The 16,798-nt window shown below is 37.8% G+C and overlaps 1 long non-coding RNA gene across 1 annotated transcript in view; it reads left to right on the forward strand.

Annotated features, from left to right (window-relative positions):
- The first annotated feature begins 13,075 nt into the window (after nucleotides 1–13,075).
- Nucleotides 13,076–16,798, forward strand: part of LOC121386097 — a 31,034-nt gene continuing 27,311 nt past the window's right edge. Inside the window, exon 1 of the long non-coding RNA XR_005959588.1 lies at nucleotides 13,076–13,287. This is a non-coding gene — a long non-coding RNA (uncharacterized LOC121386097). The remainder of the gene's footprint in view (nucleotides 13,288–16,798) is intronic.

Below are 16,798 nucleotides of genomic sequence, written 5' to 3' on the forward strand. Positions count from 1 at the left end.
AGGACACAGGGGACAGGGGACAGGGAGAGGGCAGGGAGGCAACTCCCTAGGGGTGTAACAAATACACAAATTTAGGCAAAAACGATAGTGATATTCGAACAAAATGAGCTGGCCTGAAACCTTTTCGCTATGTATTCCCATCGATCTACCCACAACATATCAGTCCTTATCCATGTAAAAATGTACAGTGATTCATTTGTAACACCATATATATAGCTGTAGGTAGTAATGGTAATATGAATAAATGTTGTTATCCAGATTCGGGCATTTTCTTTTAATTCGGGTAAAATTCAGTCTGTCTCCATCATCCCCCTAACACACACACACACACACACACACACACAGAGACACACACACACGCACACGCACACACGCACACACACACACACACACACACACACATGGGGGCATGTGCCCCTATGTGCTCGTGTCACGACGACGTGCAATAGAAAAAATTATTTCAACTTAAAAGTTAAAGTTTATTTTGGTTGACAACATGTTTAGAGCACATCGATTTATCATCGGTTTTGACATATAAACTTAGAGAAGAAAAAAACCCACGCTACATTCTGTCGTTAGTAGCAAGGGATCTTTTATATTCACCATTCCACAGACAGGATAGCACATACCACAGCATTTGATATACCAGTCGCGGTGCACTGACTGGAACGAGAAATAGCCCAATGTGAAACATTTGGTAATTTTGACATATAGACGGGGATCGATCCTAGACCGATCGCGCATCAGGCTGGTAAATGCTGTAAGCTACAACTGGACTACGTCCCGCCCCTCATCTTAAAAGGTAAAGGGGTCAAGTATAATCGGGAATACATATGATTGCACACTATAAGCTATATAAATATTTGTACGAGTGATTGTGTTATATAAAACTTGTCCTTTTCTAATTCTAATATGCTCATACAACTGTCGGTCTCTTAAAACATCGGCGCCAGATATTCATGAATTATGTGATGCTAATGATATATGTTTGTTGCAGGAGCACTGGTTAGCAGACTATGATTTGTCAAAACTCTCTTACATACACGATCATTTTTATGCTCGAGGGGTATCTGCTATGGATACTAGCAGTAATCTACTAGCCGGACGTCCATATGGTGGAGTGGCTATTCTATGGAGGAAGACACTCGGCAGTTTAGTTAATGTGTGTACATATGACGATAGTAGAATAATAGGATTAGAATTAAATTGTGCAGCATCGAAAGTACTTATCTTGTGTGTTTACTTGCCGACTGATTCGCCTGAAAATTGGGAGGATGACGTCTCGTACCTTGGAAAATTGCATGCCATATCAGAGGAATCCAACACTCCAAATGTGTACATAGTCGGTGATTGGAATGCCAATATTAAGCGGCAGTCAAGGTTTGGTGCTGAATTATATAATATGTGTTCAGAACATGGTTATATATTATCGGATGCTGTTCTTTTAGGTACAGATACGTACACATATATATATTAGTGAGGCGCATGCGACAACGTCATGGCTAGACCACTGTTTGGCTACTACAGCTGCACACAATGCAATAACTAATATGAATATACTACATGACATTGCGCCATGGGATCATCTGCCATTACAATTCACCATCAGTGTGAACGGTTTGACCAAATGCAATTTAGCCAAAAATCACATACTGCCAAGAACGTCTGTAAACTAGTCAAAAGTTACTGCTAATGATATAAAAACGTATAGAGCTGAGTCAGATATTTCCTTGTCTCAAATCTTTTTTCCTAATGATGCAATTTCTTGTAAAACTCCAAACTGCAATATATCTGGTCATCTACATGGTATTGATAGTTTATATAATGAAATTGTTAATGCATTAAAATTGGTATCTCAACATTTGATTAAAGGTAATAGTGACAATCACAAAAATGTGCCTGGGTGGAATAACTACGTAAAAGATCTACATCTCATTGCTCGAGAGGCCTACTTGTTATGGCGAGACAATGGTAAACCTAGAACAGGACTTATATGTGAAAATATGAACAAAACACGTAGGCAGTTTAAATACGCTCTTAGAATGTGTCAAAATGAGAACGATAGAATGAAGGCAGATGTTATAGCACAAAATTTGACCGACATGAACTTTCGTGAATTTTGGAAAAATATTTCTACAGAAAATAATAAACGAACTCTATTGGCAACAACTGTGGATGGTGTGACCGGGGAAGAGAATATTGCAGGTTTGTTTAAAGAACATTATAAAGAACTTCTAAATTCTGTGACAGGTCAGCATCATCGAGCATATGTTGAAGAGTATATTGCTAATGATTCAAGTTATGTTGCTGAAATGAACGTAAATCCCAATGAGGTAATGGAGTTTGTTTTTAAACTTAGCAGTGGGAAATCAGCAGGGAATGACGGCCTCTCAGCGGAACACCTCCAATATGCGTCCAAGAGATTATTCGTTCTATTATCAGTTTGTTTCAGTGCCATGCTTGTACACGGGCATGTATCTAGTAGTATGACAGATGTTATTCTTGTTCCTATTGTGAAAAACAAAACCGGAGACATAACAGATAAAGGCAATTACCGTCCAATTGCATTAGCAACTGTGATATCAAAAGTTATGGAACATGTACTGTTATCACGAACAGACCTGAGTACATCAGACTATCAGTTTGGTTTTAAAAGTGGGACATCCACCGATATGTGTTTATTTGCTTTTAAGGAAGTTATTAACTTTTACATTTCACAAGGTAGTCCTGTGTATGTTTGCTTTTTGGATGCGAAAAAAGCCTTTGACCGAGTAAATCACTGGACATTATATATGACACTTTTGAAAAAAGGCGTGCCTACTTTTGTAGTTCGCTTTCTCAAAGCATGGTATTTAACCCAATTGTTTAGTGTAAAATGGGGTGCATATATTTCCTGTAAGTTTAATGTAACAAATGGCGTCCGTCAAGGTGGGGTAATGTCACCCTTATTATTTAATATATATATATATATATATATTGATGGCCTTAACCTACAGTTGTCAAAATGTGCAGTTGGGTGTAATGTTGGTGGAGTGTTTCTAAATAACTTCAGTTTTGCTGATGATATGTCACTTCTTTGCCCATCTATTTCTGCATTAAGAAAAATGTTAACGATTTGCGAGAAATTTGCAGAAGATTATGATATTATATATAATACAATGAAAACTGTTTGTATGTGTATTGAGCCAGAAACTCTGAAGTTGATCAATGTGCCTTCGATATATTTGTGTGGTGATGTACTGAAATTTGTTGACAACTATAAATATCTAGGTCATATTATATGCAAAAACATGAAAGACGATAAAGACATTAAACGACAGTATAGAGCCCTTTGTGTACATGCAAACATGTTGTTGCGGCGATTTGCAAAATGTTCAGAATCTGTTAAAACACAATTATTTGTGAGTTATTGTAGTAATTTGTACGCGGGTGCATTATGGGTGAAATTTAAGCAGGATACCATGAAGGATCTTAACATATGTTATAATAATGCATACCGATGGATGTTCGGACAACGACGACCATACAGTGCCAGCAAGATGTTTGTCAGTCATCGAGTAAAAAGCTTTGGCGCTTTACTTCGCTCAACAGCATATTCGCTGAAGAGCAGAATCGAAACAACTTCAAACGACCTACTTGCCCACCTGCGGTGTACAACTGTGTACGTCAAATCTGTATGTGTAAATCGCTGGCACAAGCTGCTGTATATTATGTAATCAGTTTTGTATGTGATGTTTATATATGTTCTATGGATCTCTGATCTGAAATAAAAAAATCTATTATTATTTTAGCGACTAATCTGAAAGGCAGGTGTAGCCGTATATAATTTATTCTACTAGTAGTATATAGCCTATAAATTGTTTCATGGTCGTTTGTTATATGAAAGTTATGGAATGTATAATAATGATGATGATAATAATAATAATAATAATAATAATTATTATTATTATTATTATTATTATTATTAAGGTTTGTTTTGTTTGACACCACCTGGAGCACATTGATTAATTAATCATCAGTTATTGGATGTCAAACATGGTTATTGACTCGTAGTCATCAGAGGAAACCCGCTACATACCTTTGTCCAGTTGTGGTACACTGGTTGAAACGAGAAAGAAAAAAAACCCCAATCAGTTGAATGGGTCTACCGGTTCGATCCTGCAACACGAGCACCTCAAGCGAACAGTTAACCCACTGAGCTAAATCCCGCCTCTGATGATAAAAAGAAACATATTTTGAGATTTCAGATGCCAGCTCCCCCCTCCCACACCTCACACCCGAACAATACAGCTGGTATATCAAAGGCCGTGGATTTAGCTATCCTGTCTGTGTAATGGTGAATATAAAAGACAAATGTAGCGAGGTTTTTCTCTAAAATTATATGTCAGAATTAACAAATATTTGATATCCAATAGCTGATTATTAATAAATCAATTTGCTCTTGTGATATTGTTAAACAATATAAACGTTAACTTTTAATTTAGCTATTGATGTCCACTCGGTATGCCTACGTCTGTAAACATTAGCACAATAAACTGTGGATTCTGGGAACATTTAAAACAGAGTGCTTTTGTATTTTGATACAAAATATACAAATTTGGTATTTAAGTGACGGAATACTTAATTTCTGTTGCGCTTGTAGCATTAAAATATTTTTTTAATGATTGATGTTTGGCTATTTTAAAGGTTATGAAAAGTAGGTCAAGCGAGTACGCCAACTCGGTTTCTAATAAATAACGATATTCACTTTATTTTTAGAATGTTATACTCATTATCCTAAGTTTAGTGAGTTCTTCGGGAACCTGTATATTGATCGATACCAAAAGCTAATTTAATAAGAGACAACACATCCTATGTTATCTCTGTCATTGTCGCACGAGCTAACATTTTTGTACGGGGGCAGGCTGATTTCCCCCCGAATTAAACGAAAATACGCGAATCTGGATAACAGCATTTATTCATATTAGCATTACGGCTAAACGGCTATATAGGAGTGTAAACGAATCACTATACGTTTTTACATGGATTACAAGTAATATTGTGGGTAGAGTGATGGTGAGAAGTTTTCAGGCCTGCTCATTTTGCCCGAATATCACTACCGCCCCCACCCCCACCCCCACCCCCCGAATGTGAGGGTTGCTCCAGCCCTGGTGTGTGTGTGTAGGGGGAGGGTTGCTGTCTCGTATGCTTATGATCTCTTCGTTTTCTATAAATTTTCAAATGAAAAAACAAAACAAACTTTTTTAAGAGAGAAAATTATTATCAAAGTTTGTCATAAAATATAAAGTAACGCAGCAACGTTTGCTACTATAGACCAGGAGACATATTAAATATCCTCGAATATTTGCGAACCCATAATTATTCCGAATATGTTACATATCTTCAGTAATATTATATTAAACTGTCTTCTGTAAACAATTTCTTTCTAATATGTTACGACACCACATCAACATTTGTCATGTCTTTACTTTAGGTAGATCACCTTTGTACATAAGTAGGAACATCCGTATTGTTAAATATTGGATAAATTTGTTGAATACAGATAACTGTATTTTGAAAGAGTGTTATACCACCCTATATGACGAGTGCATAAGAAAACCACGTGCTGTTAACTGGGTTAGTCAAATACGAGGCCTGCTTCTCACTAATGGTTTTAGTCACATATGGTATAATCAAAATGTAGAAAATTGCAATACATTTATATCACTATTCAGAGAATGACTGATCAATGTATCCAATCTATGTATGCTGTATTCAACAATTCTCCAAAATGTCTGTTATACAAATTCGTTGTTAATTATTGCTTACAACCTTACCTTCAGAAACCTATTGCCCTGAAATACAAACATATTTTGAGTAAATATAGATTATCTTCCCATACTATTTTTATAGAAACGGGCAGATACCACAATATTGACAGGAATAATAGAATTTGTAGTCTGTGCAATATGAATGTAGTAGAAGACGAATATCACTTTGTTCTAGTGTGTCGTTTGTACAGTAACATAAGAGATAAATATATTAAACCTTTTCATTATAATAAACCATCAACATTTAAATTAACGCAACTGCTGTCCAGCGATAATTCAAAACAGTTAATTAAATTGTGTAAGTATCTGAACACTTGTTACCACGCATAGAACAGACAACATTGATACATGACATATGTTATTGTATATTATTGCTATGTATGTATTACCCATTTACTATAGATTGTAACCCGATGTTACATACAATTCCCCGCAATGTGCACATTATATTATTTTATATATAAATATATATGTTTGCCTACAAAATGTATATTTTTGGCAAAAAATTAAATTAGTTTATACTTGTTGTAGCAGCTTAATGTATAATCAGGTATAGGAAATATAAAATTAAAAAAACAAAAAAACAAATTCTGAAATGCCTTTGGAAACATATTTGATGATTAGAAGTAGGTTGACCTCTATACTATTTAAGTAATCCATTGGTATGAAGTTGCTTGTTACATTTAGTATTAGTTAGTTCGTTACTAGTTGAATAAGACCACTGGTGTGACAGCAACGTGAGGCTGTGCTCTGGCATGACGGTGGCTAACTGAAAATGTTCGTGACCGATCTATATTGATTGTTTTGCCAAATAGTTAAAGTTTGTTTTGTTTAGCGACACCATTAGAGAACACTGATGTACTAATCATCGACTATTGGATGTCAAATATTTGGTCATTTTGACATGTAGTCGTAGAGAGGAAACCCGCTACATTTTGCCATGTGGCGGATCTAAGGGGGTGGGGTAGCGGTGGCCAGGGGCCCGACCTCCCCTCCCTAAATTTTCCGACTGTTACATATTTGCATTTTATTATTTTTATTTTGTACATTGGAGAATCCAAGGAATCCCTTCGGGAACGTTTTTGGTCTTCGGCCACATGTTGTCATTGCCCCCCCCCCCCCCCCCCCCCCCCCCCCCCCCACCCCCCAAATTGATTTTCTGGATCCGTCACTGCCAAGGGATCATTTATATGCACCATTCCATTGATATAAACCACATTGTTTACTTTCAGCTTGTTACTAATTTGTTCCATGTTTGGTAGGTAGATATGCACTTAAGTTGATCTTAGCGCTAAGATCGCTTTGTAAAATGAGGCTCAGGGGTATTAGCTTAAGTGGTTTCTAGCTGAAGATGCCCAGTTCTTATATGTTCGGTTAGGGTTAGAATACGCTTAGTGTACCCCCCCCCCCCCCCCCCGAAAAACTAAAAAACCAAAAAAAACAACAACCAAAAACCCCAACAACAACAACAAAAAACCCGTCAATTTCGAAACTTCACACAACTAAAGTGTCATTAAGTCCTAGTCGTGTTAAAAATACACAGAGTTTCTTAAATCTGATGGCTCAGACCTAAAGTTTTAATATTTTGGAGTTCACTTATAACGTTAAACTTTATGTCTCTGACAAGTTCTAACACTACAAAACAACAACAATAACAGTAACAACATTAACAACAACAACAACGGGTTTCTTCTTGCAGATTTTGTATACATGAAAATAATAATAATAAAAAAATGTCTATTGCGCCAGATTTAGACTTTTTTATATTATTTAAGGCACGGCAGTTATTAGCGATTATCTGGTTATCGCTAAAAGAAAATCGGTTACAAAGAGCTAAAATCTAGCACTAACCCAACATGTCACAAGTTAGGGCAGGGCTAGACGACACTCGGGGGTCAGGGCTCAGTTTCACACCCAACATGTCACCAGTTAGGGCAGGGCTAGACGACACTCGAGGGGCAGGGCTCAATTGCACACCCAACATGTCATCAGCTAGGGCAGGGCTAGACGACACTCGAGGGTCAGGGCTCAATTGCACACCCAACATGTCATCAGCTAGGGCAGGGCTAGACGACACTCGAGGGTCAGGGCTCAGTTCCACACCCAACATGTCACCAGTTAGGGCAGGGCTAGACGACACTCGAGGGTCAGGGCTCAGTTCCACACCCAACATGTCACCAGCTAGGGCAGGGCTAGACGACACTCGAGGGTCAGGGCTCAGTTTCACAAAGCATCGTAAGCCTAGGTTTGCAAGTAAACGTAAATCTACGATTAAATAATAGTTCAAATAATTACTATTAACTACAATTGATATAGTTTGCAGTACACGTAACATATATATTTTAGTTTATTTTGTCCTTAAAATGTTTCATCTTCCGTAATGATGTGGTTTTTTAAAATTATTATCATTATTATTTTTTATTAACGTAAAATAGATGCCAAACACACGCAAACGTATGGCCGGTTTAACTGCTAGTCGCAGACGTAAATGCACGGTATTTGGTTTTGTCTAACGACACCACTAGAGCCCATTGATTTATTAATCTTCGGCTATCATCTTAGAAAGGAAACCCGCTACATTTTTCCATTAGTAGCAAAGGATCTTTTATATGCACCATCCCACATACAGGATAACACATACCACAGCGTTTTATATGCCAGTCGTGATGCACTGGCTGGAGCGAGTAATAATCCAATTGGTCCACCGACGGGGATCGACCCTAGACCGACTGCGTATCAAGCGAGCGCTTTAACACTGGGCTACGCCCCGTCCCTAAATGCATGACACCACACCAAACTGTACCGTAAAACCATGAACCAATTTGAGAAAAGAGAATCAACTCAGAAATAAATATTGTTTAAGCATAACTGGCCCGTGCAGTAATAAAATATAATTTACTGTCCGTCCGTTTGTCCGTTCATCAAGACCAGCCGACGTTCGATTGTCCTGGCCGTATTAACACCCAAGCAATTATTTCTTTTCAAACCGCATTCAGCTCAAATCCACCGTAAAATCAAAATGTTCGCTTGAGAAGTTCTTGTGCAATTGATTTTCATATTTTGTAACCGTTGAATAAAAGATGAGGCTAAAGTTTAAATAAAGTTTGTCATGAATAAACGTAATGCCGTGTTGAGGTTGAGAAATTGTCCACACTTTCCGTTTATATTGAAGTCCCGCAACAACAATCACTACGCTCTCAAAACGGTATCGATTGACTCCTCGGATGTTCCTACGCGTCTAATGAACACACTTAATTAAACCAAACCGGAAGTAGAATGTCGGAAGGCACCAATGGAGCGCAAAGAGCCGCCAGGGGCGCTGATGTCATTAATCTTGTGTTGTCAAGCATTGTATACCGGACAACAATGGCCGTCACGCCTTTGTTGGTGAAGATTAAGAGTATCAAATAACCAGGCTTATTGCGGGGATAAAGATATGTTGTAATTGTTTTCGGCATGAAACTATTTCCTGGAACGTGCACCTGGTCATTGAGAGCCTGGTCTAAGCAGGTCGATAGTAAATAGTTTAGACAAAATTAAATATTTCACCGAAACAGGTAGAACTATACCATTGTCAAAGAGGCATCTACAGATGCACTTGCACGTGTTCGTAGCAAATAAATTTCCGTGAATGCCTAAAAAAAACCCCAAATGATTACACGATTTGTTATTTATTGTCGCAATTTGTGATCATTAGGTTATCACTGGGATATCCAATTGCTTAACATTTTGTTTCATTTTAACAAGTTTTTTGTTTTTGCTGCTTATACGCAATTACGGTTCAAGCACACTGTCCAGGACACATTTCAGCGAACTGGGTTTAATAATAAGAAAAGACACTATTGGCAGAAGTCATATGTTACAGTGACTACAGACACACAACAGTTCTTTTAATTTGATATATATTGTTTTTATTTCAATGAGGATTTTTAATTTGCGTATGTTGGTGACCATTTTGCAGCTATGCACAAAAGCTACACAAAAAGAAGAAAAATTGAAAAAAAAAGAAAACCGAACCAAAAATGGACCTCCCCCGCCCAAAAAACAAAAACAAAACAAACACCTCCCCACCCCCCAAAAAAAGAAGAAGAAGAAGAAAGAAAGACCCCCGCCCAAACAAATCCACACAAAAAACCCCACAATAAAGAACAGCAACCCAGATATACCGTATATAACTGTCTGGAACTGGAAAAGCATAGTCAGAGAATGAGTCCACCGATGGGGTTCAATCCTTCGACCCAAGGAACACGGGCGAGTGCTCTGTCGATTAAGCTGGGATATATTATATGCACCATCCCACAGACAGGATAGCACATACAACGGCCTTTGATAACCATTCGTGGTGAACTGGCTGGAACGAGAAATAACCCAATTGGTCACCCGAGACGGGGATCGATCCTAGACCGACCGCGCGTCAGACGAGCGCCTTCCCACTGGGCTATGTCGCACCCCTTTTAAAAATAAAAATAACTTGCTTTAAATATTAATATTCGTATATTCAATGTGTTTAAAGTCATCCTAATAATGTTAGTAGTCAACTCAGTATGGATTTATGCTTATAATATGTTCATACGTATTGACACATGATTTAAACTAATTACCAAGGGTCAAAGTGATTTTCGAACGCAGGCCTCGTAATAATATGACAGCTCGAAGTGATTAAAAATCGATCTCGGATTTTAGCCGAGGTCAGGTCAGGTCAGAAGGTTTTACGTACACATTAAGAGCAAGCTGTTGTAGTGCATGCTTGTCATGGGCGCAGGTGCCGGCCTCGGCCGGCTCCTCCGTCCAGGACAGGAAAGGGTTGGGGTGGGTGAAAGAAGGGACCGCCTGCACTGGCAGGTGCTTGAGAGCACCAGCAGCCCAACCGGAAGCGGTAACGGGGGCGGGGTGTGTGTGTGTGTGTGTGTGTGTGTGTGTGTGTGTGTGTGTGTGTGTGTGTGTGTGTGTTTGTTTTGGTGTTGTGGAATTTGGAATGTCCCGTAAGATTAATGCCAAAAGGAAAAGGGGTGCGCACTTTGAATGAAGGAAATAGGGCGCAATTTTGAACGGTACGCCGAATGGAAAAGGGGAGCTATATATATTTTGAACTTGGTCTACCGAGAGTAGCTTGTTACTGGGACCTAGTTGGTGCTGAGATGTCTCCCTAGGTTGCCCATAGGGGCCCTTGAAAGGGCCTGATCTATTCAGATCGTGGCATGACAACCCAGGGGAGACTCGTTTGAGATTTTAGCTTCAGAAGATTATTTTTATACTGCTAGACCACCAGTTAAAGGGACAAACCCTAATTTCAGCCCATAAACTAAGTTTAGTTAATCTACAAACCTGTAACTCATTTGGATAAAGTTACAATTGAGTGAAACATGAGTCTGTGACTGTGAAATGGTGAAATACCCTCTAAAAATAAACTAAAACTCGACTCCGTAACTGTAAAAATTTTCACACATGCATTTTTAAAAACATGAGAAATGCCTTTTGTGATATTAAAATCACCAGCATGGCCAAAAACACTCCGAATGTGCGGAAATGGATAATCTAAACAATAAAATCTTAGTAAAATATTCAGTTATCAAAAACGGCTCTAATAGTCAAAGCTATGCCTTCGTGTTTAAAAACTAGGATACGTCCCTTTAACCAGCCGCTCACTTGAAACTGCATTGAAATATGTGTACTCCGGAAGTTAAAAGATAATTTAATAAATTAGCTGCACTAAATAGACACATGCATTTTTTTTTGCCACTAAAATTACACATTAAATACATTCTTGTGCTAATGTTTATAGCAGCCATTTTTAATTTCATTTCGTAATATCAAGATTTCTGCCAGAGGGTAAAACGGGTATGGCGCCATACCCAAATATTTTTGCAGATTTTACTTGTTTAAGCTAACCTTTTGACAAAATTAATGACTCTTATCATTACTGTATGTTTTTCTTAACCCGAATCCTAAACTTAACCCATTTTCTTTCTGGGGAAGGCCCCCATACCCCCTGTTGACTGTGGTTGCATTCAATTCCATTGCACCATACCCAAATATTTCTGACAGAAACACTGCACATATTTTTTTCTTCCTTACGAAATCATTAAGTGGTCATTTGTTACTGTATAGCGTAAAATCGAGAGTAGCAAGTGTTAGCGACAAATGGTGCACACAATGCATATTAATGTATTTGTTTGTACGTATATCAACGGGTTTTTTTCAATGTTTTTTTTCTTTTTTAATGTTAATTTTACTTTCCTTTTATTTATTCACACTCAAGAAATATTCCCCTGGGGATGTAACCAGTATCTATGTAAATAATAATAATAATAATAATAATAATAATAATAATAATAATAATAATAATGATGATGATGATGATGATGATGATAATGGTGATGATGATGATGAATAAATAAATAAATAAATAACAACAAAAATAAGCAATAAAGAAAGCAAAAAAACAAAACAAAACAAAATTGTTTGTCGTTTATTATGAATTTATTGATGTATAACAGGCACAAATTCTATTAAAAAACTTCAGGAAAAAAAAAAAAGCGAAAAAAAAGAGAAGAATTTTGATGGCATTTTTTTGAAGGTTATGCCATCCAAGCGATGCGAAATCTATAACCTATAGCTGGATCGGGCTAATCTTGTCTTAGGTCTCACTACACAGATGTCATCTGCCATTGAAACCCATGTTAAACTGCCCAACTTCAAGCGAAGATTGCCCATAGAACGGGTTCTCGTTGGCACTAACAACATACACCATTGCGAACATACATTATATAAGCATTTATATTCACTCCAAAATTGTGAACATTTCCGTCTCAGTTTTTTGCTATGTGACCGCATCTGGCTGTAGTACCGGTCCGAACAGGTGGTTCATTAACCGATTCACTCCGGCTGTCACTTGCGCTATATACCCATGTCCCAAAAGGTAGATGCACAATATTACAAAATAACATGGGCAAAATACAGCCAGAAGGCTTACCATTAAACATACATATTGTTTTAATTCTTCACCATTTCCTAGAAGTGAATATGTGAACCATAACATGTGCCACGATTAGGAACTATAGTGGACCGTCATCAATGAACTCTCACCCAAAAGTGATCTGTGTAGTGAGACCTTAATTAATATGTAAAACTAGAGACGTGTACGAATCTGCAACTCAGTTTATCTTTGAAAACCCCCAAGTAATGGCACTTCGATAGTTTCCGTATATATTACGGACGCCGGAAACATAAAGTTATATTACGTCAACAATACCATGACGTTTCAATATGGTTATGGACGTCGAAGTTGCTCTACATAAATTCTTCGGAATTTAGCTTGAATTCTGAAATATGTGAACGGTATCGCTACTTTGAATATTATTCAATGTGTACAAGAAAACATATTAATTACCTGGTGTGCATTTATATGAAATATATTAAGCATGGAGAAGCTGTTACAACGTCCCACAGCATGGATATCACCAAGACTAAAAGACAGGTCAATTTATTTATTACATATATCTTAGTAAAATATCTCTAAACTATTTATTAATGAAATAATAGTGTTATCAGTTACTAGAGAATATAATGCTTTAAGGGCGGATACAAGGTTTTTGTGGAGAGGGGTGTAACGTTTTAAAAGGGCATCTTAGGTTTACAGAGCGGGGGCTCTAATTAAAAAAAAGGTCTCTACAGCATTCAACGAAATGCATTCAAAAGCACATCTTATTTCTCGTTGAAGCCAGTGCTCCACAACTAGTGTAACAAAGGCCGTGGTATGTACTATCTTGTCTGTGGGATGGTGCATATAAAAGATCCCTTGCAGTTAATCGAAAGGAGTAGCCCATAAAGTGGCGACAGCGGGTTTCCTCTGTCAATATCTGTGTGGTCCTTAACCATATGTCTGACGCCATATAACCGTAAATAAAATGTGTTGAGTGCGTCGTTAAATAAAACATTCCCTTCTTTTCTTCCTTCCTTCAAAAAACCCCCAAAAAATGTATTATTTATTATGGCAATCTTCCCTAGAAACAACAGTCCGATCAACATATATGTCTTCCACTAAAAACAAATACATTTCTTCTAGTCGTTTGCAATCTTCCCTAGAAACAACAGTCCGATCAACATATATGTCTTCCACTAAAAACAGATACATTTCTTCTAGACGTTTGCAATCTTCCCTAGAAACAACAGTCCGATCAACATATATGTCTTCCACTAAAAACAGATACATTTCTTCTAGTCGTTTGCATTTTTGGAAGTGCTTTAAAATTCCGCAACCCCAGCACCCTCCCCCAAAATCCGCACCTGTGTTTGTTTTTTATTTTCTAGTAAAACGTCGTAACACGGTCTTTATTCCTCTGAAAACTCCGAAACATGCTCACCATAATTAGATTCGAAGCACACATATATTTTTCAAATGGCTCAAATTAACAACATAACATTAATTTACAGTTAGGTTATAATTGCAATGGCAGGTTAGAGATATTAATAAAATGTTGCTGTAGGTTATGTTTTGATAAAAAAAAAACCCAACCCCAAAACCAACAACAACAAATGTTTATATCCAAAGATAGATCTATACTATAAATTGAAACATGCATTTAGTCAATTATTATCGTAATACTCATATAAAATTAAACCGTTATGATTTGCTAACCAGCATGCATGCAATTTAACCTATTACCAGTTTAATAATCATATTGTAACGTTAATTATATTCGCATTCATTTTACATGCCTATAACAAGTTTTTATATGCCTTGAGTTTTACAACTCATCAGCAATAACAAGCACTTGGAGGTTTTTTTGCAGTGTAATATAAAAAAATAGCTTCCTAATTACTAGTATTGTTTTGTAAAAGGTGAAACTCTTTTTGGCTAATAATTCTTGCAGTAATTAATTCTGAAATGAAATCTCGTTTTAATGTGTTAATTAGAAGAACAAAAAAAAGAAAGAAAAAGAAAATCCTTTGCTTCGCTAATGTTTTTCAGTTTGTTTTTCCATCAATACTTTTGATACAAGAGTATTGTTCCATACAAATCGTACAGATTGCAAATCATCTCGAGTACCGTTACGAGTACCACACTCTCTGGAAAATACCTGTTAATTTATCATGTATGTAAAATCAATAACGTGCAACAACTTCCTCGACACTCCTCCGAGCAACTTCTCGCATAATATTGATCCCAATTATTTCAAGATTTGAGGGGCGGGACGTAGTCCAGTGGTAAAGCGATCGCTTGATGCGCGATCGATACCCGTTGTCACGGGGATCCTATAATACCCGTAACTGAATAAAACACGATTTTCCAAATATCTCTCTTAACTGTATATCTATTAGATCTCTCTGTATCGGGCAGGCTACTACCCGAGTGGCCCGGCGCTAGGAGTAATCACAGATAAGATCTGATATAAATATATATATGTAGCACGTTTAGTTCACTGGAAAACACAACAAAACACAATACACTTTGGAATCTGTATTAACTCTAACGCTGACAAATGTACTTGCCGCAGTAGTTAATTAACAACAACAATATAATAACAACCCATAGCTAATCACTTAATTAGTTAATCACTATGTGTCTAGTTAACACAATATTCTAATCACTTCACCGTGATACAACACACACACGGGTGATAATTGAGAAACGCTGCCAGGGGAACTTAATTAATAAAGGAATTACAACTCTATTCCTAACTGGAATTAGGAATTAACCCTTAAATACTCATTCAGTAACCTTGTAATGCAGAATTAATACTGGTACATATCACAATAAAGACAATAACCTACAGTTTACCTAGGTCCTCTAGGATGACCGGCTAAGCTTTATCTTACCAAATACTCGTATAAAAATATTAGAACAGTGAAGCCTACAATTTACTTCGTCAGATTACCGGAGACACTGTCTAAAGAATATTGGTATAATACAGTATTAGAATATTTAAAGTCACATCAATCACATCAAGGTTATACAACAGAGCAGAAATATATAGTTACCAAGTCCGGTCTGAACTAATATAGTTCGTTCAGTTGGACAACGTCCGTTCCCCTGGATACTTCCAATGTTTCTCCCCGAGCTATCATGTCATGTCATGTCATAGGGTTTTACGTGCACATTCAGAACAAGCTGTTGTAGCGCACGCCTGCATGACAGGAAAGGTTGGGGGAGGGGAGAGGAGGGACCGCCTGCACTGGCAGGTGCAAGGGAGCACCAGCAGCCCGATCGAATCGGTAGCAGGCGGGTGGGGGTGGTGGTGGTGCTATGGAATTTTGAATGGAGCCGTTAATGCCAAAGAGAAAGTGGTGTGCAATTTTGATTGAGGAAGTTTGACGCAATTTTGAACGGTCAGTCGAAAGGTAAATGGCCCCGAGCTATCATGTCATAGGGTTTAACGTGCACATTCAGAGCAAGCTGTTGTAGCGCACGCCAAGCCCCGAGCTATCTAAAACCCTGGCTATTTATTCAAAAACCCCAGACTGGCCCGGAGACAGTGAACAAACGCGCCCAAAGCGGGACCTAGCGCTATGATGTGCTATTTCCACAAGCGAGCCCAACTCCCAGAGACGGTTTATTTTCTTAGATGTCCAGACTGACCGTCTGCAGTTCGCTAATTTGAACCACGGTCGCAGGACAGAACTCCCGGAGGTATTACGTAACCAAGCTGCACCTGGCCTCTGGTGTGTATTAGTAGGCAGAGCTAGCCCACACCACAATTGACATCGCCACAGGCGAAAAGATAAGAGCATGTACCGTCACACCCGTCAATGGTCCCATTGGGTTATTTCTCGTTCTAGCCAGTGCAGCACGACTGATATATCAAAGGCCGTGGTAGCCTGTGCAATGTATCACTGGCGTAGGAAGGTGTAAATGTATAAATATATAAAAACCATCGCTGCTAAAGACTTACGCTTTTAAATAATTAGCCTAATTACTATAACATAAACGCAAAAGAAAAAAAAGAAAAAACAAAACACACACAAAACCCCCACCTAGAAAAAAAAGC

The sequence above is a fragment of the Gigantopelta aegis genome, chromosome 2 (assembly GCF_016097555.1).
Source record: "Gigantopelta aegis isolate Gae_Host chromosome 2, Gae_host_genome, whole genome shotgun sequence".
NCBI classification, from domain to species: domain Eukaryota; kingdom Metazoa; phylum Mollusca; class Gastropoda; order Neomphalida; family Peltospiridae; genus Gigantopelta; species Gigantopelta aegis.